At 41.1% G+C, this 26,071-nt stretch overlaps 1 long non-coding RNA gene across 1 annotated transcript in view; it reads left to right on the forward strand.

The window, feature by feature from the left end:
• LOC311436180 overlaps positions 1–26,071 on the forward strand; it is a 46,637-nt gene that overhangs the window by 10,183 nt on the left and 10,383 nt on the right. Inside the window, exon 2 of the long non-coding RNA XR_014692647.1 lies at positions 23,961–24,195. This is a non-coding gene — a long non-coding RNA (uncharacterized lncRNA). The remainder of the gene's footprint in view (positions 1–23,960; positions 24,196–26,071) is intronic.

Here is a 26,071-nt window from a genome sequence, read left to right on the forward strand (position 1 = left end):
CAGTCCATTTTTTTCTGCACAAGTCATTATTTCTGCCCCATAAGCCTCTTGAATGCTGATGATGGGGTTCCTAGAGAGAAAACTCCTCTTGAAGTGTTGAGGACCATCTCTGTTTGAACTTGCTGAAGCAAATTTTACCTAATGTGGAGTATTTGACATAACTCACCATTACCAGATTTCCTGTGAGTAGCAGTGTTAGTTTCTGTCAGTATATGAAATACAGCCAAAGACAATGGTGATTGTGGATATCCCTTGACTAGTAAAAAGCAAGAGCAACAACAAAAAGCAAAGGGTAAGGGGAAGAATCTGAAGAAGCAGAGGCTGTTCAGTGTCACCACAGTCGCTGGGGAAGTTACAGAGCAAGGCTTTGGAGAACTGAAGGACAAGAAGGTGACTGCGCCAGCACAGATTTGCCCAAGTTTGACTGCATTCTGTAATGAGCTGACGGGTTCTGTGTGTGAAGCAGTGAATGTTGCTTATTTCAACTTCAGAGAGTACAGTTGCTGTTGATAGCCTTGAGAGATTGTGGAGATGTGGGTTGGAGAGTGGATGGAAAAACTAGCTGGACCATCAGGTTCAGAGTGTCATTTGAAGCCTAAGCAGTAGCCAGTTACAAGTGTCGTGCTGTGTGGCTTTATGTTGGCTTTTTTACATGAACATTGATGGTACCAACTAATGATCCAACCAATGGGTTCCACATCCATGTATTATCGCCAACAGATCTTTATTGACCTCTTTTAGATGAGCTTTTTTTTTTTTGGTCACACGAGGGTGGTGACTTGCAAGCCAACATGCTAAAATATGTATGAGGCATACATAATTGTTGGTGTAAGAATTGATCTACAAATTTTTTAGAACAAGAATGTGAAATAACTAAAAAGCCAGATAAAGGTATGGGGTAGTGGTTGCCCATTCATAATTTTTCTGCTTTAATTGTTGGCCACTGTAAATATGATGCAGTTAGGACATCACAAAGTGAAGAATAGTGATGGGGAAAAAAATCTCTTTTTCAGAAAGTAGAAGTATTAAGATTATGGACTTCAGAGTGAATATTTCCATTTTATGGTAAAATTCAGGGTAGTTGCAAGACTGAGTTTACAAGAATGATCAATCCTGTTTGTTTGCTCCTTTTGGATCCAAATTTTGCAAGAGCTGTCTGCACACAACGTTTTGCCAATATCAAAACTTAATTACCAGTTTTCATTTAGTTAGATGTACACGCAGAAATCTGCAGACAGTGTTCCTGATACACCCACAAAGCAATACAAGTGTTAACCTCTGCTAGTTTTGTTTCACACTTCCTTGTAGGTGAAAAATAGTAGAGACTGCTACAAATGCACTGCTGGTGAGACACAGCTCTGGGAGTCTGGCCCACTGACTTTGTCGGCGTATGGGTGGGAAGCTGAGTAGGTCCTTCAGGCTCCTGTTCTTTATGGTTTCCAGCAAGAAGTGTGCGTTCTGGACATAGACGTTGTGTATTTCTCTGTTTAAAACCAAGGAAAGCAAAATGGGAGGTATTGTGAAGAAAGGAAATTAAATCAGAGCATTGTTCTTGAGTGGTGTCACTGTGGGTTAACTATTACTGGTGCAGCGCGATAGGAAGGAACTGCAGAGTGAAAGTGACACAAATCCTCGGTTCTGTTGCGGAGATCTTTTCTGAAGATGTTGCACTCCTGATGTAAACCAGCTCTTAAATGCTAAGGTGACGCTGGAACTGTACTTGTTTTCACTGGGGGCCCGGAGAGGCCATTTAAGGGCTAAGGACAGTTCAGAGTGAGAGGTGAGGGTGCTTTCTTCGATGCTTTCCTTTCAGAAGCAGGTAAATGCTTCCATGTTTTCGGGGAAGAATTGATCCGTGGTATCTCACTGGACCCTTGCTTGGTTGAGTGGTGTCAAAAATTTAAGAAATACTTACAGTAAGCATCCCCACATGGAAACATGTTGAGTCATTTGCTGTTGCCATGCAACATCTGACCTTGATGGTTTCCTTCAAATACTTCAGGAAGATAGCACAGACTACTTCTGAGGTGCTCTAGAGAAATTTTATGCTGCCATACTGAAAAACACTGTTACTGGATTTTATCTCAGGTGAGACATGGTGTGATGTAGAGCTCCAAGCTGCGTTCTTAAATGCTGCTTGTTAGGTAACAAAGCTAGCAAAGGCTGTCAGGGTAATTCTTCAATGTTATATGCCACTGTCCGGCATCCATGACTGCTGTCATCATGCATGTGCAAAAACAGACAGGTTGGGACAGGTGAGCTCAGTGAAGTACTTCCTGATCTATAAATCAAAGAGAGGATGCGTCGTTGTTCCCCACCACCCGGTGTCCTGGAACCACGAATGGCAGGTGACTGCACGCCTTACCCAAATCAGGCGAGTCTCTGAGTTGTTACTTTGTGAGAAAGCAGGCTGTGCGCTCAGCTGAAGAGAACCTGTTAGCAGCTCCAGGTTCTAGTGCTGAGGTGGTAGGCTGAGGTCTGAAATGCTTTCTCGGAGGAATTAGCCTGAGCTGCAGGCAGTGTCTTTGCCCAGGTTGCGTCTTTGCATGGGTGGTGGTGAGCTTGGTTATGGTGGAGGGGATGGAGTGGAGCCTGGTTTTATAGGAACAGGGAAAGGCAGCCTAGATACTAGCAGTATGGGCAAGGACTGCAATGGGAAGCTTCCAGGGTCAAACTCCCAGTGTGTAAGCACCAGCTGGTTTTTACAGATGGATTGACAATCATCATAGCTTTTCAGCTATGCGAGCCATCTAAAAGAAGGAAATAAAATTGCCTGATACTATTGATTCGGCTAATGCTGCTCTCAATTTGGCTTCTCAGCCTTTGTTTGTGTAAGTTAAAAAAAAAAAATCAACTGGGAAAATCACAGAAGATCATCTTGGTGATTTTAAAGCTTCTGTTTTTTCACTGTGCCCTTTAACTGCTGTAGTGGTCCCTTGAAGAGGTCTAGGCGGTCTGTGTAGGCCCTGCTCTGACAGAGTGGGTGCGTGCCCCATGATGCAGTGTCACTTAATGGTAGCAGCAGGCAACAAAAGGAAGGAGGCTTAAGTTAATTTTCAACCTCCTGGCGCTGATAATACAATATTTGCTTTACTTCTGTAGTTAGTATTTATCCAAGTGGAGATATGCTGTGCTATGGGGGGCTTTGTATGAAGTTTTCCCTGTCAGGTCTTTGTCAATTTGCAGTCAGCCACAGGGTGATTCCTCTCTGTATTTGTGGTGCTCAGGTTTTACAAAGAGGCTTTAACAAGGGCTGGCTATACGTTTTAGTTCTGCAGTTACCTATTCAGGAATACTGGTGCAATCAGGCATCCTTTCATTTTTTTCTTCTCATTCTAGCTTTTTTTTTTTAAAAAAAAAAAAAAAAAAAAAAACTGTTAAATGTTTTACAGTGGGCAGGAGGCAGGTATACACAGGTAAAACACAAAATCCTTCCAAGGGGACACACACTAGAGTTGTAGATAAACTGTTCTCAGTCTCTGGATTTATGAAATATATGGTGAAATGAAAGTTAATTTTTTCCTGCTAGGTCAAAAGGCCAGTGTCAGATTGTAACAGAACAGGATGTTAACAAACCACAAACGAAGAATATTGTTTTACCTTACTGGATGCTGTGACAATGCACTTGCTAAGCAGATGGCCTAGATTCATTACAAGATAGGGATAAAAGCTATTGAGCCACAATCTTGGTGCTGGTGAGCAGCAGCCAAGGCTCAACAGTGTTTATAGGCATTTCTATGATAATGTATCTGTTCTTTTAAAGTTCGGTTTTTTTTGATTCTGTTTTCTTTTTGCCCACTTTTCCCACTTGGTTAGGATTAATTATGTGGGATTTACTGGAGAGGATTGGGTTTACCCACACTAAATTGTTCTGTCCACTGTTGCAGCCACTGCTATATTCTGGTACTTTTCTAGGATGTGAGTTCCTGCTTGAGTGTAAGCACAGGAGGAATATTTGATCAGAGACTGTGCTCATCTTGTCCTGTCTGGGTTAGCCAATCCTTCTGTCTGCACAGACCCTGTTGAATTTAACAAAGTTGTTTTGAAGATACAAAGGATTTGTTTTGAAGTACTCTAAACAGGAACACCATGACAAGAAGAAGTTTAGTTTCCTTAAATTCTGGAGCCATGTTTCATCAGGTGGTATCAATTTAATTCACTGTTCTTTCTACAGGAGTGGCCACAGTCAGACTCTGGGGGTATATGATACTCCTTATAATCTTCCCGAGTGCCAGCTATTTTCAGCTCAGAGGAATTATTCATTCATAAGGGGTTCCCTCCTATTTCCTAACCCACAGTGGATGTCCAGGCCCTGCCAAGCAAACTCCTAGCATCTACAGCAGAAATGGTTGGCAAGTTCCCTGCTAGTGGAGTCTACCTAGCGTGGCTTTGCTTGTGTTTCGATCCTGGTTCTGCTAAGTTTGTTCAATGCCACTGCCTTTAAGCTTTTGTAGTAGAAGAGGCAGGGAGTCGTCCTGTCTGTACTGAAACACAGAATTTTGTAGAACTTCATCTCCTTTCTAGACTGTCTTGTGTCCTTCTTATTTGTTGTACAACAGAACAGAAATGTGATTGTTCTCATTGCCGTTCTTGGAGCCCTTTGAAGTTCTGCTATTCCTCTTTGGTGATGAGGGGACTGGAGCTGATCTTTATTTAATTAATGCAGTGGCTTGATAGTATTTTCTGGCTTGTTCTGTATGACTTCATTTTACGACGTCAGATTTGCTCTTTTGACATTGGCTGCGCACAGAACTGACCTTTGCATGGCACTGTGACTCCAAGATCTTGCTTCTAGTTGTTGATCATCAGATTAATAAAGGCCGTATCTTCTTTTGTCCTTCACATATTGTCTTGCTTTCTTTGAAGCGTCTCTCAACAGCACACTGGTCTTTTAAAGCAAATAGATTTTATCAATTGAAAATGACCTATATTGTATCATTCAAAATCTGACTATGATCTGTCATCAAATCTGTCAGCTTATGCTGAATCTTTATTGCTCACATCCTTGATTTCTTAAGGAATCACACAAATATATTTTTTTTGTTATTCTCTGTAGCATTAGGTTTGCTTTCAGTGTAATGCTGACAAGATCGTCTGGTCCAACTATCACCTTAGTACCACTGTCACCCAATAACCCATGTCCCCAAGCACCACGTCCAACCTTTAATTGAACACCTCCGGGGACAGTGACTCCACCACCTCCCTGGGTAACCCGTCCCAGTGCCTGACTGCTCTTTCCTAGAAGACATGTCTCCTCATTTCCAACCTGAACCTCCCCTGGTGCAAATTGAGGCCATTCCCTCTAGTCTTACCACTAGTTATCTGTGAGAGGAGGCTGACCCCCAGCTCCCCACACCTTCCTTTCAGGTAGCTGTTGGAAGCAATGAGTTCTCCCAAGTCTCCTCTTCCCCAGACTACACCCCAGTTCCCTCAGCTTCTCCTCACAGGATTTGTGGTCCAGGCCCGTCACCAGCTTCATAGCCCTTACGTCTGCTCTGATCTTTAAAATCCTGAAAAAAAATGTGCTGTGCTGCTTTTTTCTTCAACGTATCTTAGAATGTAAGCAAAAGCCTGAAAACTGCATCCTTCTAGAGTGAAGACTTCATTTAGATGCAGACGAAAAATCAGTCTCTTTACTTGCCAAGAAATGTTTCTTTTATTTGCTGCTGCAAGACTCCCATCTGTTCAGTAGTGAGAGGATGCTTGCTACAGTCCCTATAGATGCAGTTTGTAATGTAAGTTGAGGAAAATCGCATTTCTAAACTTCTATGCTGTATTTGTAATGGTTAGTGAAAGATTTTGCTAGCAGTTAACCTAGCTCCAGAAGTGAGTTGGGTATTTTCTCCAGGAAAAAAAAAAAAAGTGAAAAATAATATTTAGAGAGAATAGTGTAGCTTTCACTTATGATCTAACTTACCTGCCATTCTGCGTGAGGAAGTGTGACATTGAGTCTAGTTTCTTGATAACTAATTTTAGGAATTTCTGTAATGAAATAATAACTGAAAAGGTGATGTCATCTCAACTTTTTTTTTTTTTTTTCCAAGTTCAGAGGTAAAAGGAATTCCATTTCATTGCTTTTGTTAGATGATTTATGTAATAGTCATAAAGAGGATTCTTTTGCACACGAACATGTTGTTTGTGGTCTCTGAGGACTTGGTAATTTTTTGGTGTCTGGAAGATAACGTTTTTACTCATTTTTCTGGTCTGCTCAAGACAAGTAAATAGTTCATGACACTGTAAATAAGATTAGGCACAAGTAGAACTGTGTTCAGATGTTCCCGTTTGTGCCCACTGCCTCTTGGCCTGGCACTGGGGACCTCTGAAAACAACCTGGCTCCATCGTCTTACCTAGTGAGAAGGCAAGTAGTGTACGAGCCCCTTATTCCAAAGTCCTGGGAACTGGGTATGTGCACCTGTAAGCAAGGAGATGCTCAGAAATTGAGCGCTAGGTGGTTACCTGCTTGAGCTGTACTTCTAAAGTGTGGAAGACTATGCAAGCCTAGAGTGGTCTGCATGTGCCATCTTGTTTCTTCCTATTTTTTTCTTGTTTTGTTTTTGTGTGTGGTTTTTAGTTGAATGTAACACAGCAGTGGCTAAACATGGTATGCTGGGAAATAAATTAATCTCTGTCTCTTTTATCCAGTGTCTCAGAGCAATGCTGGGCAGTGTTGTCTTTTTCTGCTTGTGCATTAGAAATTTAATTCTTAGAGGAACAAAGTAATGAAATAGTAATAAGTATCAAATGTATCTCAAGACACTAACAAAGTTGAAAACTTCTTAAGAAAAGATCGTGCATAACCTTATTTCAGTTGCCATGAAGAAGGTGAAGCTGTGCACTGGTTCTACTCAAGCCCAAAATAGCATTTCTTCCATTCTTTGCTCATTTTCCTTGACTGTGACCTGCTCAACAAATTACTTCCCTTACAGTTTGCAGAATGGAAGGAAATGCTCTGTGTTTGACTGTCGTCTTCACACCACAGGTGCTGTGACATGGGAGGAAGGGGACAGGACAGGTGACTAAATAGAAGCTGTCTCTTACAGTAGGGTTTATTTCCACAGAATGTTTGAGGTTAGAAGGTACCTCTGGGTATTGGCTAGTCAGCCCCCCTTGCTCATGGCAGTCATCTGCGCAGTGTCATGGCTAGTCAGGTTTTGAGGACCTCCAGGCAGCTTCATCTCCACAGCCCTTTTGGTCAGCCTGTTCCACTATTTGATGATTTAAAATACTAAAATACAAATTAAGAAATAAAACTTTTCTGTTTAAGTGGAATTTCCTGTACTGTGTCTCTTGGCCTGTCACTGGGCACCACTGCAGAGTCTGGCTCCATTTTCTTTACTCCTCCCACCATGAGATAGTCATACGCCTAGACAGATCCCCTTTAGATTTCTTTTTCCTGGGGAGGGTTATTTCTTCCCAGGTGCAGAATTTTGCATTTCCCTTTGTTGAACTTGATGACATTCTTGTTGGTGCGTTTCTCCAGCCTATCAAGGTCCCTCTGAATAGCAGCACAACTGTCTTGTCCATCAGACACTCTTCCCAGTTCTTTATTCATGGCAGATATGCTGAGAGCACACCAGCATCCCATTGCCCAGGTCATTAGTGAAGATGTGAAGTAGCGGCGCTGCGTTGGCCTCTGAGGATTAATGGTGCCTTCGATGGTGAAGGTACTTTGTTGAGCCTTTCTCCTACTTTCTGTAGAAGCTGGCTGTCATCTGCCCAGTGCATCATAGCTGCGCTGATTATGGGACTGCACAGGTAGTTCGGATACCAGTTGGGGCTGTCAAGACTTCAACTCATGTTTAATGTGAAGTCTCCGATTAATAAAACTTTATTAGGTCTTAATGGCCTAAAAATGAGATTAAAATGTGAAATAACACCGCCAACAACAAAAATGTAATTGCCTTCTTCCTAGTAAATGTTTAGGTGACTGTCTACACCTACCATACGCAAGAGATGGTGTTCAGTTTGTGTTTGGGCGAAGAGGAGCATATTATGCAAACGATATCTATCATGATGGGGAAGGGGAGATAGGGTGCAGGACAGGGAAGAGCTGATGGCTCATGTGCCATCTGAAATGTCTTTTCTTCCAGGTCAGTCTGCCATTGGTACCTATGCTTACCTCAGTATTAAATCAAAAACGTTTTTGTCAATGAAAATGTTGTACTGAAGGCTCAAAGTAAATGCCTACAATGAACCAAAAAGTCTCTGGGATGAGAAAACTCTGGAAAGAAACAAACTAGCAGAGCTGGTAAGGTTCAAATATTAGGTAAGAGAGCCTATTAGAAGGAAAAAGTGTATTCCAAAGGTGAGTAGAGGAGGAGCAGAACCACTGACATGTTGAAGGAGCTCAAGCTGTGAGTGCCTGAGCTCAGAACTGCAGTGGGGAATCTCATGCTTACAGTTTCCTGATCGTTGGAGTAGATGGTGGCAAACATCATGTGCGTTTCTGAGAAAAGCTGCAAGAGAGGTCTAGGGAACTTACTGAATAGTGAGCTTTGCTTTGTAAAATAATGAAGTAATGGGTTCATGAATATGATGGGTAAGGAGAGAGACGATAGGTCCCTTGTGCAGGGAAGTTATACTCCAGAAATCTGGGAGGAATTATTTGAATTCAGCGTATTGACCAATAAGAAGCAATTAACACAGGCTGCTTGGGTTTCCAGGAGGTCGGTGACAAGGTTCCTTATTCAGGCTTCCCAGAGAAATGAAGTTAAAACTGCTCTAAGGACAAAAATTGGAGGAATTAATGATTAGGTATCCTGGCAGAGAGAGTTCACTAGTGAAATCCTGCAAGGAATGTGCTGGTTTCTCTGCTTTATAGATACAAAATGGGAGTGGCAAGTAGAAGGAACAGGGAGACAAATCTGACAGGCTGCTGTGCCCTTAAGGGTAGCTGACACTGAAGAACTGTAGAAGAACATGACAGTACTGAGTGACTACTGAAATATGAGATGAAATTAAATGTAGGTAAATATGAACTATGGAACTGTAGAAAAATTGCCCTGATCTTACCTGGGCAACATGTAGCTGCTATCACCCCAGAAGGCTACCTTGGCATTAGAGTAGGTAAGTTCAGATCTCACCTTAGTACTTGGTATTAATGAAAAAGCAGAATGCTAGGTACTGTTAGGAAAGGAGAACAAAACAGCCGTGTACATGGGAGGTGCACCCACATCTTGAAGAGCATGTGTTTCTGGTCCTGCATCCTGACACAGACGATGGCAAAGCAGATGAGCTATGGAACAAAAATGCGAGAGACAGTTAAATGGACTGTTAAATGTCTCTTCAAGCTAGAAGAGAGTTAAGTTAGGAAAAGTATTTGAGGCGTATTGTCAGCAAGCTTACAGAGGGCAAAAAGGGACTGAAACAAACTTGTGAGAATACTGGGTTCCAAATGAAAGAGGTTTCCTTCTTCCTACTCCATGTAGCTAAAGCAGAGGAACTCCTTGATACAGGACGTTGTGACTACCAAAATCTTCATGGCTTCAGAAGGCCATTAGACAAGTTCATAGCTCCAGTAGCATTCTTGTTGCTTTAAAACCAGATTTATTCCTTTAGAAACGTACTGCCTTTTATTCGGGAAGTTCTTAAGCCACAAATCAATAGTGAGTGAGAGACTCTACTGGAGAAGTTTTTTCCATGGGCATCCTCTGTTGGTCCTCTCGAAGTGTTAAATGCAGCAGGTGTTTTTAAAACAGGGTTGGAAAGGGTTATTTGCAGCTGTTGTCTGTAACAGGAGCCTTTCTTAAGATGGTTGTTGAAGCAGGTTCACAGGAGAGCCTAAAGGACAATCAGAGGGCTGGAGCACCTGTGAAAGCAGGCTGAAGGAGCTGGGGTTGTTCAGCCTAGAGAAGAGAAGGCTCTGGGAGACCTTACAGAGGCCTTCCAGTATCTACAAGATGTACAAGAGGGCCTACAAGAAAGCTGGGGAAGGACTCTTTGTCAGGGAGTGTAGGAATAGGACAAGGGGGAATGGCTTTAAACTACAAGGGGGTAGATTCAGATTAGATATAAGGAGGAAATTCTTCACTCAGAGGGTGGTGAGGCACTGGCACAGGTTGCCCAAAGGAGCTGTGGATGCCCCATCCCTGGAAGTGTTCAAGACCAGGTTGGGGGTTGGGAGGTTGGCATTAGATGGTCTTTGAGATCCCTTCCAACCCAAACCATTCTGTGATTTCATGGTCTTCGCTGCTGTGGATGATGCTCAGGTCAGGGAAACACGGAGCCTGATCAAATGAGGAGGCTGTGGTTGGTTTTTCACTTGGCAACTATGGTATTTAAAATTTTGCCATGCTAGTACATCCATTTTGTCCCAAATGTAGCATGTGAGATTTGTGTTAGTGCTTTAGTCTACTCATAATAGATAAATTCATTTATCAACTTTAAAAAAATTGCAATTTCTTTCAGTCTTCAGAGTGGGAGTTTAAGGATTATACCACAGAAATAATGATTAAAAATGCAAATTTAATGATGATTACAAAGGCAGATTTCCATATTAGTGGCCTGGAATGACTTGAATTTGAACATTAAACCAAAGAAAAAAATACCATTTGCTAGGAAAATCCTCAGTGGGTGTCAGTGGCTTATTCAGAGCTAAGGAATGTTCCTGGTTCTTTCCCTTTCACTCATGCTGAAAATGGTTTCATTACTAATAGATGGAGCAAAGCCAGCTTCGCTCCTAACACAAATGCTCTAATAGGCTGAATTTCACGTATCTGCAATGCTTTGTTACTGTTATTTTTTTTCCCCTATTTATTCCTGTTTGTTTATTCCTGCTGAGGCGCAGGAGCTCACTGTATGGTTCAGTTGAAGTCAGTAACCGTGCCACAAGTGTTTTCTTTCTTTATAGAAAAATCACCAAACCAGTTGATTTGCTGTAAATTCATCAGGATAGTGATCAGATCTAAATTTTTACACTTGATCAAGGTCTAAATAGTTAGGGTAAGTGTTAGCACTGAGCTTTTTCTAGGTAACGCTATAGAGACTTGACACTTCTACTTGCAATGTGAAGTGGTATATATAATAATCCCACAGGTTATTTCTGAGACATCCTACTTGTGCCATAATGGTTAACGTTTTATTGTTGGTGGTTTGTTGTTATTAGTATTTGTTTGTTGTTGTTGTTTTTTAACAGACTGATAAGCTTTTGGGGATGGGCATCTCTTCATGAAGTGATGATATGGAAGGTGCCATTTCACCCAGCTGCTTTTGAAGAGCTAGCAAAATATAACTTTTCTTATCTATTCTTTCTGTGACTTATATTCTGGAGTACTTCCAATATGTAGGCAGAGTGGTACCACCACACTGTACACTTACCACAGGGTACAAGTTGTATCTTCCTCATTGAGATTCCATTGAATTAATGAACCTTGAATCATCGTTGTTCAGTCATTCTCGGTGACATGGGACTGCTTGAATCACGTTAATGCTCATAGTGAGAGTTGAACACGGTAACTCCAAATCTTGCTAAGCCAAACATCAGATAAAATACCGTAGTTACTTTCTCGTGCCCACAGAAATGGGCACACTTTTCAATAGAATCCTTTCATCAGATTTTTGTTCACCTGTATCTGCCTGTTTGAATTTTTGGGCAGATACCAATGGTATATTTAATTTAATCCAGCAAAAATTTTGTATATCTTTACTTAGAGAACAGTTGATGTAAATCAGATAATGTGTATATATTATCATCTTCAAATTCAAAGATTGTTGTATGCTTGCAATGGCACTGAAGTGTTTTACTTTCCAGATACCCTGGATCCATTTAGCAGCCCCACACTGTAGTATTAAAAACACTTCAGGATAACCACAGATCTCTGGAGTCTGAGTCCAAAGCAAGTAATGTCTGGAGTTCTCATTCTATTTCGTCTTTGCCTTTGTGTTAGTGTTGTTTTTAAAGCAAATACTTCTAAATACAACAGCATTAAAAAAGGAAAACACAGAACTGATTTACATATATTGTGGTGAAGAATAAATATAGCAGACTCTGTACCACTCTCTCCATCTGTGTATTGAGTGGACAGTCGTGACAATATAGGCATGAGAAAGAGAAGGCTGAAGTTGAGGAGACAGCTCCTTTAGGTCCTGCTCTGTAGCTCCACTTTGCAGAATTTTCCTGGGCTTTAGCAATCCAGAAGGGCAAGATTTTAGACGTGAGATTTTAGCAGACCATCAGGATCTCAAAGCACAGCATCATATATATTTGCATAGGGTATATTTCATATTTGGGGGAGTACTGTGTGCCAGTTCTCTGTAGAACTGAAGAACACTTGGCTGTTGCCCCCCAGGTGTCATTGTTGACTGCTAACCCCTAGACAGGAGGTAGGAATCAAAGGAGCTCAAGGAACCAGTTCCAGTAAAAACAAAGTACTCCAGTGTATGGATATTTTCAGTAAAATAAATGTAAAATCAGTCATGGAATACAGTAAATAAAATAGTCATGGAATCACAATGAATTTGGTAGATGGAATCTTAATACAGAAATTTTCATGTTTCTAGGATGCTTAAAACATGGTTAGATGAGTAGCTTGTCAGGGATGAAGTTTCAGATGATAATGTGAGGAAGCAGAAGTATTTCTTTACCTGCAGGCAGACCATACCCATCACAAAGGTAAGGCCACATGAGCCCCCCTTCAGTGAGGAACCCTCTTGTTCTCTAACCCTCTAATTCTGCCTATATAGCTGTCATTTTGTATAAGCTGGCAAGATACGCTTAGGCTGTTTCTCTCTTTCTCAGCAATTAGATCTCAGTTTTACAGTCTTAAAGTGTGATCTTACTCTGTGGTCATTTCTAGCTGTAGAGGTGCTTCTGCACTTAGGATAATTTCTTTTGATCCTTCTTCCTTCCATGTCTTTTTGACTTAAGTTGGGGTGAAAGTCTTCTTTTATCCTAAGACTATTAAAAGTTCTGCCAAATCCTTTACCTTTACTTCTACTCCAGCTTTTTTCAATGTAATTTCTGTCATTCTCTGTAATTTAAGAGTGTAATTTTGTTCTGTTTATAAAGCCCTTGGGATGACAGGAACTTGTCACTGTCTGAAGCAGCCTGTTTGCTGGGGGTGATTTGTTGCACGCTTGAACAATTAATCCCGTGCAGTTGTTGGGAGGTGAGGGTATTTGCTGCTGGGTCATTAGAGAAGCTGGTTGATTCATGCAGGTGATTTCCACAGTTGGTCATTTGTGGTCACTCCATAGTCTTTTCTGCAATGAAATAAGGAGTGTGTTTTCCTTTGATTTTTGTCTGTGTTGACAGTTCAGCTCTTTTGCAGCTGCTCTGTAACCCAGATTCCCCTGTTTGTTGGGCTGAGGAAGCCTTTTGCTAGCCACAGCAATAGTAAAAGGGGTTCGTGACACTGTTACCTGAGCACTGATGAAGTGCAGAAACGCAATGAAACGGGCATTTGTGGGATGGAAAAGAAGGTTCTCCTGGCTAAAGCCTAGAGCAGAGACTGATGAGAAGCAGCGAGGTTAGTCATTAGCTGCACGTAGTGCTATTTGCAACCTTTGTGCAAACAAAGGGGAGAGTTCTGGTGCTGAGCTGGAGCAAAAGGATGGGACGTGACCTCGTAGCTGTGAAAGGCTAAAAGAAAGTTTCCACCCAATAATTCATCTGTGCAAGATAGCAGTATCCAGGATATTCTTTGCACCCAATTCTGGGGAAAGTAGAAGGTATGTGGAAAAATTACAATGAAATGAATACCTCTCTAGAAAACGATACAGAGTTTGTACATCGTAGTATGGTAGTAGCCTATTTCATAACTAAAGTCCTATGGTAGCTTTAAAAAAGCGCATGCCTCTAGATCTGGATGTGTGCCCCAGCCACGTCATGACCCCATACCCGTGCAAGACCCATATGTGCGTCACCTTCCCTCCTGTACCTTGGTTTTCTCAGAAAGGAAATGCAGATGCGTGGGCTGGAAAGGAGATGCTGTGCATTCTAGCTAGGCTGTGATCTGGATGATTAGTGTAACACCCATATCAGCTCGCTGTCATCACTTGGTCTAAGGGCAGAAATCAGAAATTATACTGTAACTCCATAATTTAATGCCTAAAGAACGACATAAAATGCCCAGAAAATTTGCTAAAAGCACGTTTTTCCAAGGTTCATGGTGGAATGGGGGGGAGCAAGTTTCTATAGTGCTAAGGCAGTTTGGAGCCTGGGAGCACTGAATTCCAAAGCAGCGGAGAGAACTTGCCTGGCAAAACGAGGGGCATGAAACTCCTCAGACCCAGAACATGTGATCTGTTCAAGCATTTTGGTTTTCGTGTTACAGTAATGCTCAGGCATGACAAATTAAATCCAAATGCATTGTATTACCTTGATGAAGACAGGAAGAGAGGAACTGCCGTTTGATTACACTGAAAGTATTCCTAAGTAATCAAGGGCAATAATCCTTGGAAAAACGGTGTTCAGTAGGGCTCAGGTATTAAGTCTTGTGCTGCTAGGTTTGCTGGAGTTTGAGAGGAGCATCTCTACATTTCTGCAGCTCTGGAAGCAGTTCTCAGAGAGGCAGGACTGAGCAGTGTAGTAGCAGAAAGACCATGACTGATATTCACAAGAGAAAAAGATCTTAGGGGTGCAGCAGTTCAGAATCTGAGGGCAGTGGACTACCATATCCAAATTCTGTAACTTCACTACGTCTTTATATTACCATTTTTGTTTGCTCATCAGTAATAAAAAGTTCAGGAAACTGAAACTTTGATCATGCTGTTAGAGGTTTCTGAAAGGACCACAGTGATCTGATTAGAGTTTATTCTAGTCTCACTTTATTTTTTGCAATCTTGATTGAATATGAGAAGTCTATTAAACCACAAAGTTTGAGTTTAAATTCCATACGAGTTGTGCATGTGGTCTGTAATTATTCTGCATGATTCTCCTGCTCGATCACTAGGTATGAAGGTCAGCAGACGATATTGTGGAAAGCAAAAGTTGAAAATTTAGTGCTGAGTTTTCACTTGCTGTCTGGGGTTTCTTATTGACAAATTTGTCAATGGAAGCAAGAGGGATGGAGAAATTTGCTTGGGTATTGGTCTTCCCACCATTATTCAAATTACTGTACTTTTTACTTTCCATGTCTTGCTGAAGGAAAGATTGACAGTGATTTATTGGTGTCAAATGCATCATAGCAACTTCAGTCATATATTCCGTAACCGAATGCGTGAGAGAGTAAGCACTGCGCGCCCTCACCCCGTTCAGACCCAAGTTTAAATGTTGTAGTGATGCGAAGGTTTTCGTATAATTGACTAGGAGCAGAGAGACCCTTGGACGTGTCACTTCATCCCAATTGAATTTTAAAGCTTTTAATCAAAATATACTTTGGATTTGCTCTTTTGTGTTACGGAAGCCTGGCTTCCATAAGATAAAGTGGGGAACAGCGAAGGTGTGAGTAGTGAAAAGTTCCCTTTTTAACCACAGAGAATACCAGTCACTGCAACAAGGCTAAAAATGACTGTACCTTTCTAGACTGTACTCACCTCATGGTTTTCCCTATGGGATGGGCTGTCAGTGGAAGGGACCAGACGTTCACATCCCAATATTAAGGTGGTGCTTCCTGAAAGGCAGCGCTGCAGCAGAAGAGAGCCTGGGATGGGAGAGGAGAGTGGGTGGGGAAAGATGCGTACAGAAAATGTGGAAAAGGGAGAAGCAAAATATTTCAATCTGATGCAGCTTATCGCCCATTGGTATTGCCAATACAAATAGAACACAATTCTCCTGGGTGCTTCAGGAGATCATAGAGGGATAATTACACCAGCATTTCAGTGTATGAAATGGCTACCGTATGTTATCACAGTATTATGGAATCACAGAGTCATCTAGGTTGGAAGAGACCTCCAAGATCATCGAGTCCAACCTCCAACCTAACACTAACCAGTCCTCCACTAAGCCATACCACTGAGCTCTACATCTAAATGTCTTTTAAAGACCTCCAGGGATGGTGACTCCACCACTTCCCTGGGCAGCCTGTTCCAATGCCTCACAACCCTTTCGGTAAAGAAGTTCTTCCTAACATCTAACCTAAAACTCCCCTGGTGCAACTTTAGCCCATTCCCCCTTGTCCTGTCACCAGGTACATGGGAGAAAAGTAGTAATAAAGGATTGAAAAAAAAATAAATAAAAAAAAAGAGAAAAAATAAAGTAGGATGAAGGAGAACAGTGGTGATGAAGCATTCATCTATCCAGTGCATTCATTTAAAACTGAGGCTAGAGGAGGAGAAGTGAACGTATGATAGTGTTGTTAGACTCTTGGAAGATGTTAGCTATTATTTTAATGCTGTATCTACATAATATATTTATTGTACGTCATTCTTCTGTAGTATTTTTCAATCTTTAATGGACAGTGTGACCTATCGCAAGCCATTTATTCCTAAATGGAGGTGCGGAAATTTGAGCCAGATACTAAAATAAAGTAGTAGACTTTAGCCACTGGCTTGTGATTTCTGCTTTGTGGAAGTCTTTTTTTCTAATAAGACTTCTGTGCAAAATGGATGGCTTTGATCACCCTTCGAGTACCCCAGGGGAAAAGCTCATGACATTTCCAGAAGGAAATGAAACATTACCTCTGTGAAACAACTCCTATTTCAAAAGATTTTGTGATTAAGTGTGGTATAGGTTGGTTTGTTTTTTGCCTTTTTGTTTGGTTTTGTTTTCAAAATGTATTTTGACATGAAATTAGCTTCAGATTTTGATTCTAACTCTTTTAAAAAGAGATTTAATGCTGACAGGTCATCCTGTTCCCTTCATGGTACTGGACTGTGAAGCTTTGCTGTTAGCATGAACATCTGAAGATTGAGGCTGTTACAGTTACGTGTATTTGTGGGTGATGCTCTTCCCTTTTTGGTGAGAGTTATGATTTAAAAAAAAAAAAGTCATGTTCCTCGATCACAGAGGCAAGTCATTATACATTTTAAAGGGCAGCTGATATCACCTGATAATAGTAGACATTAAAGCCTGTCTTTAAAGAAAAGAAAAAAATCAAGAAAATGTGAAAACTTACTAAGCAGAGGCAAGAAGTAATATCAGGAGAAAAGGAGTTCCTTCCTGGGAAGGTGCCATTTGTTCAGATGGCAACAGCTAGAGGAAGGCACGAGAGGTTTTTTTTCTGATTTTTCTTTTAATCCAAGAATCCATTTTCTAGTTTGTAGGAGGTACGAAAATGAGCTATTGAATTTTAGGATTTGTCCTAGTATTGCACCTCTTCTCTTCATTTTTGTAGGTGTTACGCCAAAATTCATTCTTTAGTAGCTGCCAAAAGCATCAGAAGTGACTGTCATGTTGGAACAACTGTGATTCTGCTTCATGTGGAAGGTCACTTGACAAACATGACTCAACTTCTGTAGAAAATACTGAGTAGTAAGGGAACTGCATAGTGTTCAGCGTGTTTTTTTGAGACATCACGACGTACATTATACAGAAGACCGTGGTAGTTGGATTGGTTGTTGGTGGTTTTGTTTTGCTTTGTTTGCTTTTGTTGCATTTATTCCCAAATGAAAAAATATTCTATCTTTAAAAATATTGGTTGTGGCTTCAAAATCTATGATGAGTCCACCGCTCTTCTACTTTAAAGCTAGACTTCAACTGTGTTGGTAGGTTCGTGGAGAAACCCTGTTCATTTGATAAATCCAAGTCAATACTGCACAGGTAATAGCAATACAGAAATAGCTTGTAAGGGAAATTCAGATCAAATTTCAGGTGGAGCTTGAACCTGAATCTTTCAGGGCTGGAAATCTTGTGCATTTTTTTGTGAAATAAAACATTGCTGCATATCTCGTGCTGTTTATGACTGTAATTTCGGGAGAATCACCGAGCTTGTGGAGCACAATATGCAGGTGAGGTGTATTAAGAAGATAATGGAGACAGATTGTGTCATTTCATAGGCTACATTTTCCAAGGATAGAATCAAGGATTTGAATCAGGTAGGACCGCGACACGTGGAAGCTCTCCGCAGCAGTTTTCTCTGCAGCTGTGTTCATGAGCATTACTTAAAAAATAGTTAAAAATATCAGAGTTTTCAGATGCTCTCCCTCATGCTGTAAATACTTTACAGCTTAAGTTATATGACCCAGGGCATTCACAGAGTGGCCGTTCCTGTGGCTTAATGACCAAATGTGAGAGAAGAAAAAAGTGTATGAATAAAGGACCAGGGGCTTCTGATTCAGGTAATGATGTAGTTCTGGTACAGTGAAGGGTGCTGTGCTTCTTCTTGGTTGTTTGTTTTCTGTCATTTATTTTAGGCTAAATAGTTTTCCTTGATTTAAGCACAAAGAAAATTGTCTAGGGTTCTGTTTTGTTTAGAATACTCATTTGAAATACTAGCTTGTCTTCCCATGCAAAAGCCTGATCTACTACTACCTCACAAACATCATGTGCCACGTCTGTGGGATTGAGGCAGTGTTCTCTTAGAGTGCAAGAAAAATAACCATTATGACCCCATTTTCTACCTTTTTAATTAGAAAAAAAAAAAAAAAAAAGTTTGTCAGAGTGAACACAGAATACCCTTTGTGGTTTGGGTTCTAATTTCATTATTAACAGACGTGATTCATATGTAGAATACAGGGGTTTCCCCCTATGGTGTATGGTATATCCCTGCTTGTGGTAATTCAGGGTTTTTCCTCTCATGCCTGTTCAGTTGGACGCACAGGCTAATGCTTCTTGCTCTCCTAGATGACTGTGTAGTAATTTCTTCCGTTCTGTCCAATCCTGACAGGTTTTTGTAGGATTGCCTGGTGAGGTGAACTCTGACTTTAAGCAGGGATGTGGTTTAGAAACTCCCATGTTGTCATTCTAGCTATGACATTGCCTCCCCTCTTACCTGGGGAAGTTGCTGAGTCCTGCTTTAATCTTCCTTGTGACTACATGAGAATGAAATTTCACCTCTACTTTCTGCAGGAACTTTGTGCCCACTTGTGAGTCCAGCCCTAATCCTGATCTCACAGAAACCAAGAAGGGCTTTGCATTGATATGCTTCATTTTAATGTACAGCTTTGGAAGTTTTATCGTAGAAATATCTCCTAATTTTGTCTCTCTCTTTTTTCCCACTGGAATTGGTGATAAAATAATGCACTGTAGCTCTAACAGCAGCAGTAAGGGTGCCATGTAGTTCTGAAAAAACCTACTCCTCTAGAGGAAATCTCCCTTCATTCCCCCCAAAATCTTACTACTTTATTACGTTTAACTTCTGGATTGCAAAGGTAAAAAGAACAATTTATACACCAGCATCTAAGGTGCAGTTGGTTATCCACTGGCAACCTCCTCCTTTAAGAACTAGTCAGTGATAGTGCTCATGTGTAAAATTACTCCATGTGTACAGTAACATGTGTACTTACATGTAAAACTTTGCGTAATCCTGTAAGCAGCTCTTGAAAGTAGATGTCATTGCTCTGTCTGTCAAGGTCCAAAGTTAAATTCCAGTTCCCAGCCCAAGAGGAAGAGAGAGAGTGTGATATGAACACTATAGTAATGTATAAAGGGTAAAAAAATGTGTTTCAGAACAGTCTTTAAAGTGACACCTCATACTTGAGATTCCTTCGCTGCCTTTAGTTTAAGGGTAGGAGATTTGGGGGTGTGTTGCTGGTCTGTTACACTGATTGTGTCAAGTTTTGGAAGCTAGCGGAAGGAAATCTTGATCCAGGAATGTCACGAGACTCAGTGAAGGTAGAGAGCAGAAGTTGGGTTTTCTTGCCTCGCTACCGAAACTCTTCCTATGCAGCATTATCTTGAGAGTGAGTCTGGTTTTGACTACCAGGAGTACTTGCATGATTTGACACCTGTGCAGAATAATGCTGTCCCAAGCATGCTCTAAGTCTCTCATGTGCCTGGAGTGCTCCTAACAGTGCCTGGTCAGCTAGTCGTACATAGCCACCTTCAGACCATCAGCAGGCTTTTGCAAACTGAGGCAGCAGTACCTCATCCAGGGACTGTTGACTAGAGGGGCAGTACTGCTACCTTCCCAACCTAGGTCCTCTAGTAACATTCGTGATGTTATTTTGGGAGCATTTTCTCTTAAAATGATTTTCCCTACCCCTGCTTCTTTATCCTTGTAGTCTTTCTTACGAGTGGTTCCTGTGTTGCTTCTGTGGCAATGAAGAGCTCACTAATGGTTATTAAACGTATTCTGCTTTCCATGATCTGTTACATGACAGAGTCTGTATAGTCATAGTTTAAAAAGATAGAGAAAAAAAACAACAATCCAGCAGTCAGATCATGGAGCTAGCAAGCAAACCTGTGTGTCTTCCTTGCAAGGCGCTGTGGTTTTTTCCAGTCCTGTTGATTCAGTGGGAGTTTACGTATACAACACAGGGACCATGTAATTGATAGCTGATGTCTGTTGTGCATGTGGTTAGTGCCTAGGGAAAGAAAGGGGAAATCCCTTCGTTAAATGTGAGACTTAATTCTCCAGTTGGCGCATGAGGTGTAAAAAAGTCTGATATCTGTGAAAATTGGTGTTCAAATTCTACATTCAAAGAAACTGGAGGAATATCTTATAAGATATGGTATATTTTATGACTATCTCATGAAGCAGTTTTATTACCGTGCCTCCAGAAACCTTAGCTGTATGTGGCTAAACAAAAATGTCAAAAAATTCCCTTTAAATGCCTAAGAAAAATACAAAGATTGAAACCAAGATCGGGGGAGCCAAATTTCCGATGTTAAACAGGAAGCATAAATCCTCAGCACAAGTCAGCAAAAGCATAATTATAATAATATTAATCACCTATAATAATATTAGAGTTCTTAAATTTCTCACACACTTTTTTATATGGATTATTCTTTCATTAATGGGGACCTTAAAGTAGGCTAAGCTATCTAATTTAGTGCTGAAAGTGGAAACTACAAAAGTGAAAAGAAATCCTTTTCTGTGTGGTTGAAACAGCAAGCAAGAATGGGTCTGCCACTTCCAAAAATAAGGCCAGCACAAAGGTTTGTATTATTTCATGATTATTTTAATAGTCTTTTTTACCTTAGTGGCTATCTGCATGAATCATCAAAAAAGCTCTAAGGAAAAAAAATGGAAAAAAAAAACAACACATATTTTGTTGTGAGATTTTAAACAATGTTTTTAAAAAAGAATGCTTTAGGTTTAAATTTGCATTGATTTCAATAATATTTCAGACTATCCTGTAAGACAAAACTAAAACTTCCCAGTTCCTAAATATTTTAACCTTTTTTTCCCTTTCAATTTATTTCTAGTCCCACTCTCTGCAGAAATGGTTTAGTGTCAAGAAGAGGTTGTATACTTTTTTGGAGGCCGATGAGTTAGGAAACAAGCTGTTCATATCTTACTTGAAGTCTTCCTTGAGCTTGACTGAGGTAGAAAAGAGAAAATGACCTATCCCTGGCTGCAGAGGAGAGCTGACTGGGAAGGGTAACGGGGAGCGTAGTGGAGGGTTGAGGGAGAGCAGCTGGTATGGGGAGAGGAAATGGTGCTCATGTGGTGGGGAGACAAGACTCAGAGGGATGGGCACAGGGTGCGGCAGGAGGCTGGTGGCTCCAGGAAAGGTGAGGGCTTGTGTCTGGGGCCCTAAGGTGTGGAGAGGCTGGTGGACGGAGCTGGGCAGAAGGATGTTACTGAGGAGGGCTCTGGCAGTGGCACAAGGGATCTGGGTGTGAAAACCAAAAAGCCGATCAGCTCTGGCAGCTCCTGGGAGGGGCGGTGCATTGTTACTACTAAGTGAAAGTAGCCATTCTTCAGAATTAAATACAGAATTAAAGCCCTTGCAGCATGTCTGCACAGGAAACACACTGGCAAGCAATAATGTTTTGAGTTCCCCTCTTTTTCATGTTAATATTATTTTAATATCTCTTTTTCTATGCAATTCATTATTTTTACAGTAGCACAGAATGCCAAAAATGTTGAGGAATTGGAGAGTACTAATGGCAGGAGGGTTGGACTTCGGTGATCTTTAAGGTCCTTTCCAAACCAAACCATTCTGTGTTTCTAATATTAAGCTTTTAAAGCCATGCTAAAATATGCTTCAGGTAACTACCATTGTACCAGTGATTAGGAGCTCACAGACTAAATCTTCAGCATGCACACAAGCAGTGACTGACACTGAAAAGAGTTTGCCTCTTCCTTGTCAATATACACATGCAAAGGCTCAAACATTTATTTTAAATCTGTGTGCATCTGGGCATCCTCTATACATTAGTGGATGCAGAGAGAAAAGCTCAAGCTCACTGGATGTGGGAGAACTCCAGCTGTACCAAGCAGTGCCCTGAAAAGCAGTTCTCTTCCTGCTGTAGGCAACAGGGGCCTCTTACACTGCAGCACTTGTGAGAATCCTGAATTCTAATTAAAAGTGAAAGGACTTTTACTTGTATTCAGAAACTAGCCTGATGTTTTTTTCCATCCAGAAAATAGTTGAAAGTTTGTAAAGAGAAAACAACAAAAGAAAAAATCAGAAAATGAGTAGGCCTTGACTCAATGTTTTATAATATTTAAAAAGTACAGGTACGTTAGTCATATTCTCTGAAGGATTTCTTGTAAAGGAGCTTTGCTGTTTGCAAGCTTTTCCTATGATTAATTTTTTTAATAAAAGTATTTTTTTCATTAAGTGAATTGGTACTTTGGAAATTGATAATTATGGAAACTGAAATGATCTGCTCCTGACTTTCAGGGACACTAACCGGTAAGAAGAGCACCTTGCAGAGAGGAACTGCTTTCTGCTGACGATGAGCGGTTGCGTGGTGCTCAGCAAACCTCAGGAGGTGTTGCAGTACCTGTTCTAGGGCACCACCTACTGGTGCCTCTTCCTTTGGCTGCTGAATATGGGTATCTGTTACATGCAGGGTTTAGTCTGTATGTGCTCTTTACGGCACGGAGCACCAGCTGTTCTCATTTGAATCAAATCCCATTGCTCTCAGAGAAGGTGGTTGTCATTGCCCCGATCTTGTACAAACCTGTCCCAGGGCTACTGCACAGCAAAGAAGTAATGGCTACTGTATTTTCCTGCAGTTTGTTTGTCATCTTATGTTGTGTCTGTAGTGTTTTAATGATTTCCAAGTGAATTCCCAAGAGAGGAAGAGAAAAATCAACTCCTTTGTTCCCAGCTTTTCTTGTGATGAAAGATCACAAGATCTTTCTTTGGGGACTGCTAGCGTTAGGTCAGAGGTTGGACTCAATGATCTTGAGGTCTCTTCCAATCTAGAAATTCTGTGATTCTGTGATTCTGTGATAACTCTTCCCAGAAGCAGTAGACTTGTCTGTGCTATTATGTGTAACAGCTTTTGACGTATTAGCATCTCCAAAAGGTGAGGGATTGTATGCAGAAGACTGCTGTCTGTTACAAGACAGTTACATTACTTACACTATGATGCACCTGCCAACTCACAAATATTCTGCTTGTTTGGCACAGAAGAGAAAATATTAATATTTTAATTTAAATATTGAATATTAATATTTAATAATTTAATATTAATATTTCAATATTAAGAAATATTATAGCAGATAGGAAGGCCAGAGACAGTAGTCTGGAAATGAGTTTGACAGTCAGAGGGCCTGCTGCTGAGAGTGGGAGAAGTAAATGGAAGGAGAAGAACCCCCATGACACAGGTGTAAGGGTGGTAGTTTGAAGAAGTGGTGTAAAGGTGACTGCCATTGATGCTTGACTGGGCTGCTTTAGAAAGTCATTGAAGGGTCCCTGTAAAGCCAGGTGTGCTCTACACTGGAGCATTTCAGTCAGAGGTTTCAGGATACATCATGTTTCATTAACCATCGGATGCTTCCTGAATGCATGTATCCTTGCTGTAAGTTTTGTCTCACAAAGTGTCCCTTTATCTTAGCAGCTCATTGCCAGGTTAGACTTACAGCTAGTGTGATACAGGTACACAAAAGGACAAAATTACTCCTTGGAATTATAGAATTCTAATTAGATCGTAGTACCAGCCAGGCAAGTTTGAAATTGTGGAACTTGAAATCCCATGTCATAAAAATTTTGTTTCTTGCTTCATATCCACTTACAGGAGTCAAGAAACCTGCAGTGCATTTACACCAGGATACCAGTCTGTCAAGCCTGTCTGCAATCACTGAAATCTAAGAAAACCCTCAACCTGAGAACTTGTACATGCTTAACACTACAGCCATGGCTGCAGACAGAAACTAGACACCCTCAGGCAGCAAGACATTTTCACCTTCCACTGGGAGTTAAGCTGCTGCAGTCCTTAGGATAGAGGCTTGCACAGGAGCAGTTACGATCAGGTAAGCTTCCCTTTACTGAGCAGTGGGGTACAGAGGAGCAGTTGATGTACAGTATTTTGTTCTGTTGCCTGTGCTGAATGCAAGGTCTTTGGATGTGACCCTTTCCTGGTAAAGGCACCCAAAACGCATGCCTGGGTCTCTCCCACAGATAATTGTAGAATCATTAGGTTGAAAGAGACCTCTGGGATCATCAGGTCCAACTGCTAACCTAGCACTGCCAAGTCTGTCACTAAACCATGTCTCTCAGCACCACATCTGCGTATCTTTTAAATACTTCTAGGGATGGTGACTCAACCACTTCCCTGGACAGCCTGTTCCAATGCTCCACAACCCTTTCAGTGAAGAAATGAATGAAGCTGATGATCTTGGAACAGTCTTTCCAGAGCCTTTAGATGAAATGGTCCTTCCGTTAAAGAACTAGCCATTTAAAGAAACAACTGAATCATATTAATAATACTTGAGAGTCTCTGGTTTGAACTCACTATTGTAATGGCAAATAATGTATGTGAAATTAGATACGTATGACAAGCCAGCAGTCCTTCTACCCTTTCCTCCTCCAAAGGCACAAAATGTCACATTGGTTCCTGGTCAGCTGCTGTTCCCTTAACTGGCAAGGCTGGGGATTTGCAGCCAGCACAACCAACTCGCTGCGCAGCCTCCTCTTGTAGTCTGCTTTGGCCAGAAGTGGTGTGTGATTGCATATATCTGTTGAGGCTGCCTCTGGAGAATGTAATAAATGGAAACAGCAGAGGCGATGCTATTGGATTGTTTTCTGAGTGTGCCCTACTAAGCCGCTGGCATGCTGGTACTGAGGAAGTCCCAAGAGGAACATCTCTATCCAGGGCCTTTATTTGGCCTGCTGGGGACCACCTCCCGGGTTTGTTTAATTTTTAGAGTGGGAATCAATGTAGCTGTAGTAGGGATGTCTAAGCAACTTTCTCTTGTCAGGTGAAATTATCCCAGTGTGCTGTATACCTGACACTACTAAGACTTGCTTTTTGGAGAGATGTTGACCGTGGTGCTTCTGTTTTGCCAGTGAGAACCTATTCCCTTCATTTAAATCTCCCAGGACAAAATGGGGATTAAAAACCTTACAGTGCAAGATAAGGAATAAATATAGAGTAATCACTAGGAAGGTCTGTTGGTACAGGACAAAAAAAAAAACATGAAATGTGCCCTCCTGGTATTAATTCTACAATACTGATTGAAAGAGGTGGTTAGGATATTCTTCAGTGAAGGTACACAGAGGCAGCGTCAGGCACAAGCCAGTGTTAGCAAACTGTCATGCTGTGAGTTCCAAACAGGTATTTTGTGTACATAGAAAAAGTCAATTGGACATGCATCCTTTGTCCAACTTGCAACACTGACCATAGACTACTACTGACAATGGCCAATAAGATGCTTTCATTAAGATGTTAAGGCATAAAGAGGATGCAGAATCCACTAACAGTCACTCTTTCTCAGTTGTGCCTGTTCTGTGAAGCATGTCAGCATTTGTGTCTTGAGCTCTTCTTAGTTGCCCTTGCTCTTTTTCACCTGTAATCTAGAAGAGAGGAAGCCTGTGCTGGTGGGAATGGGAATATAGCACATAAAACAGCTGAAAGTATCGGAGATCCTGCCTCACAACAAGCAGCAGCTATGCAGAGAGCTGTGGTTTTGATAAAAAACAAAATCACTGAAATTGCTGAAAACTCTGAAAATTACAAGCAAGCTTTTCACTAGTTTTAAAGCTGCTTCCCTAAATGATCCTTCATCTGCTTTTCTTCTTTGTGAGGTGTCCTAATGGCTGAAATGTAATCCAGTAATACAAATGTTGCTAGATGAGACAAAGCGCTACCACATTTGGATCTCCCAGTGGTTTCCTACTGCTTTTCCT

The sequence above is a fragment of the Aythya ferina genome, assembly GCF_964211825.1.
Source record: "Aythya ferina genome assembly, chromosome: 4".
NCBI classification, from domain to species: Eukaryota; Metazoa; Chordata; class Aves; order Anseriformes; family Anatidae; genus Aythya; species Aythya ferina.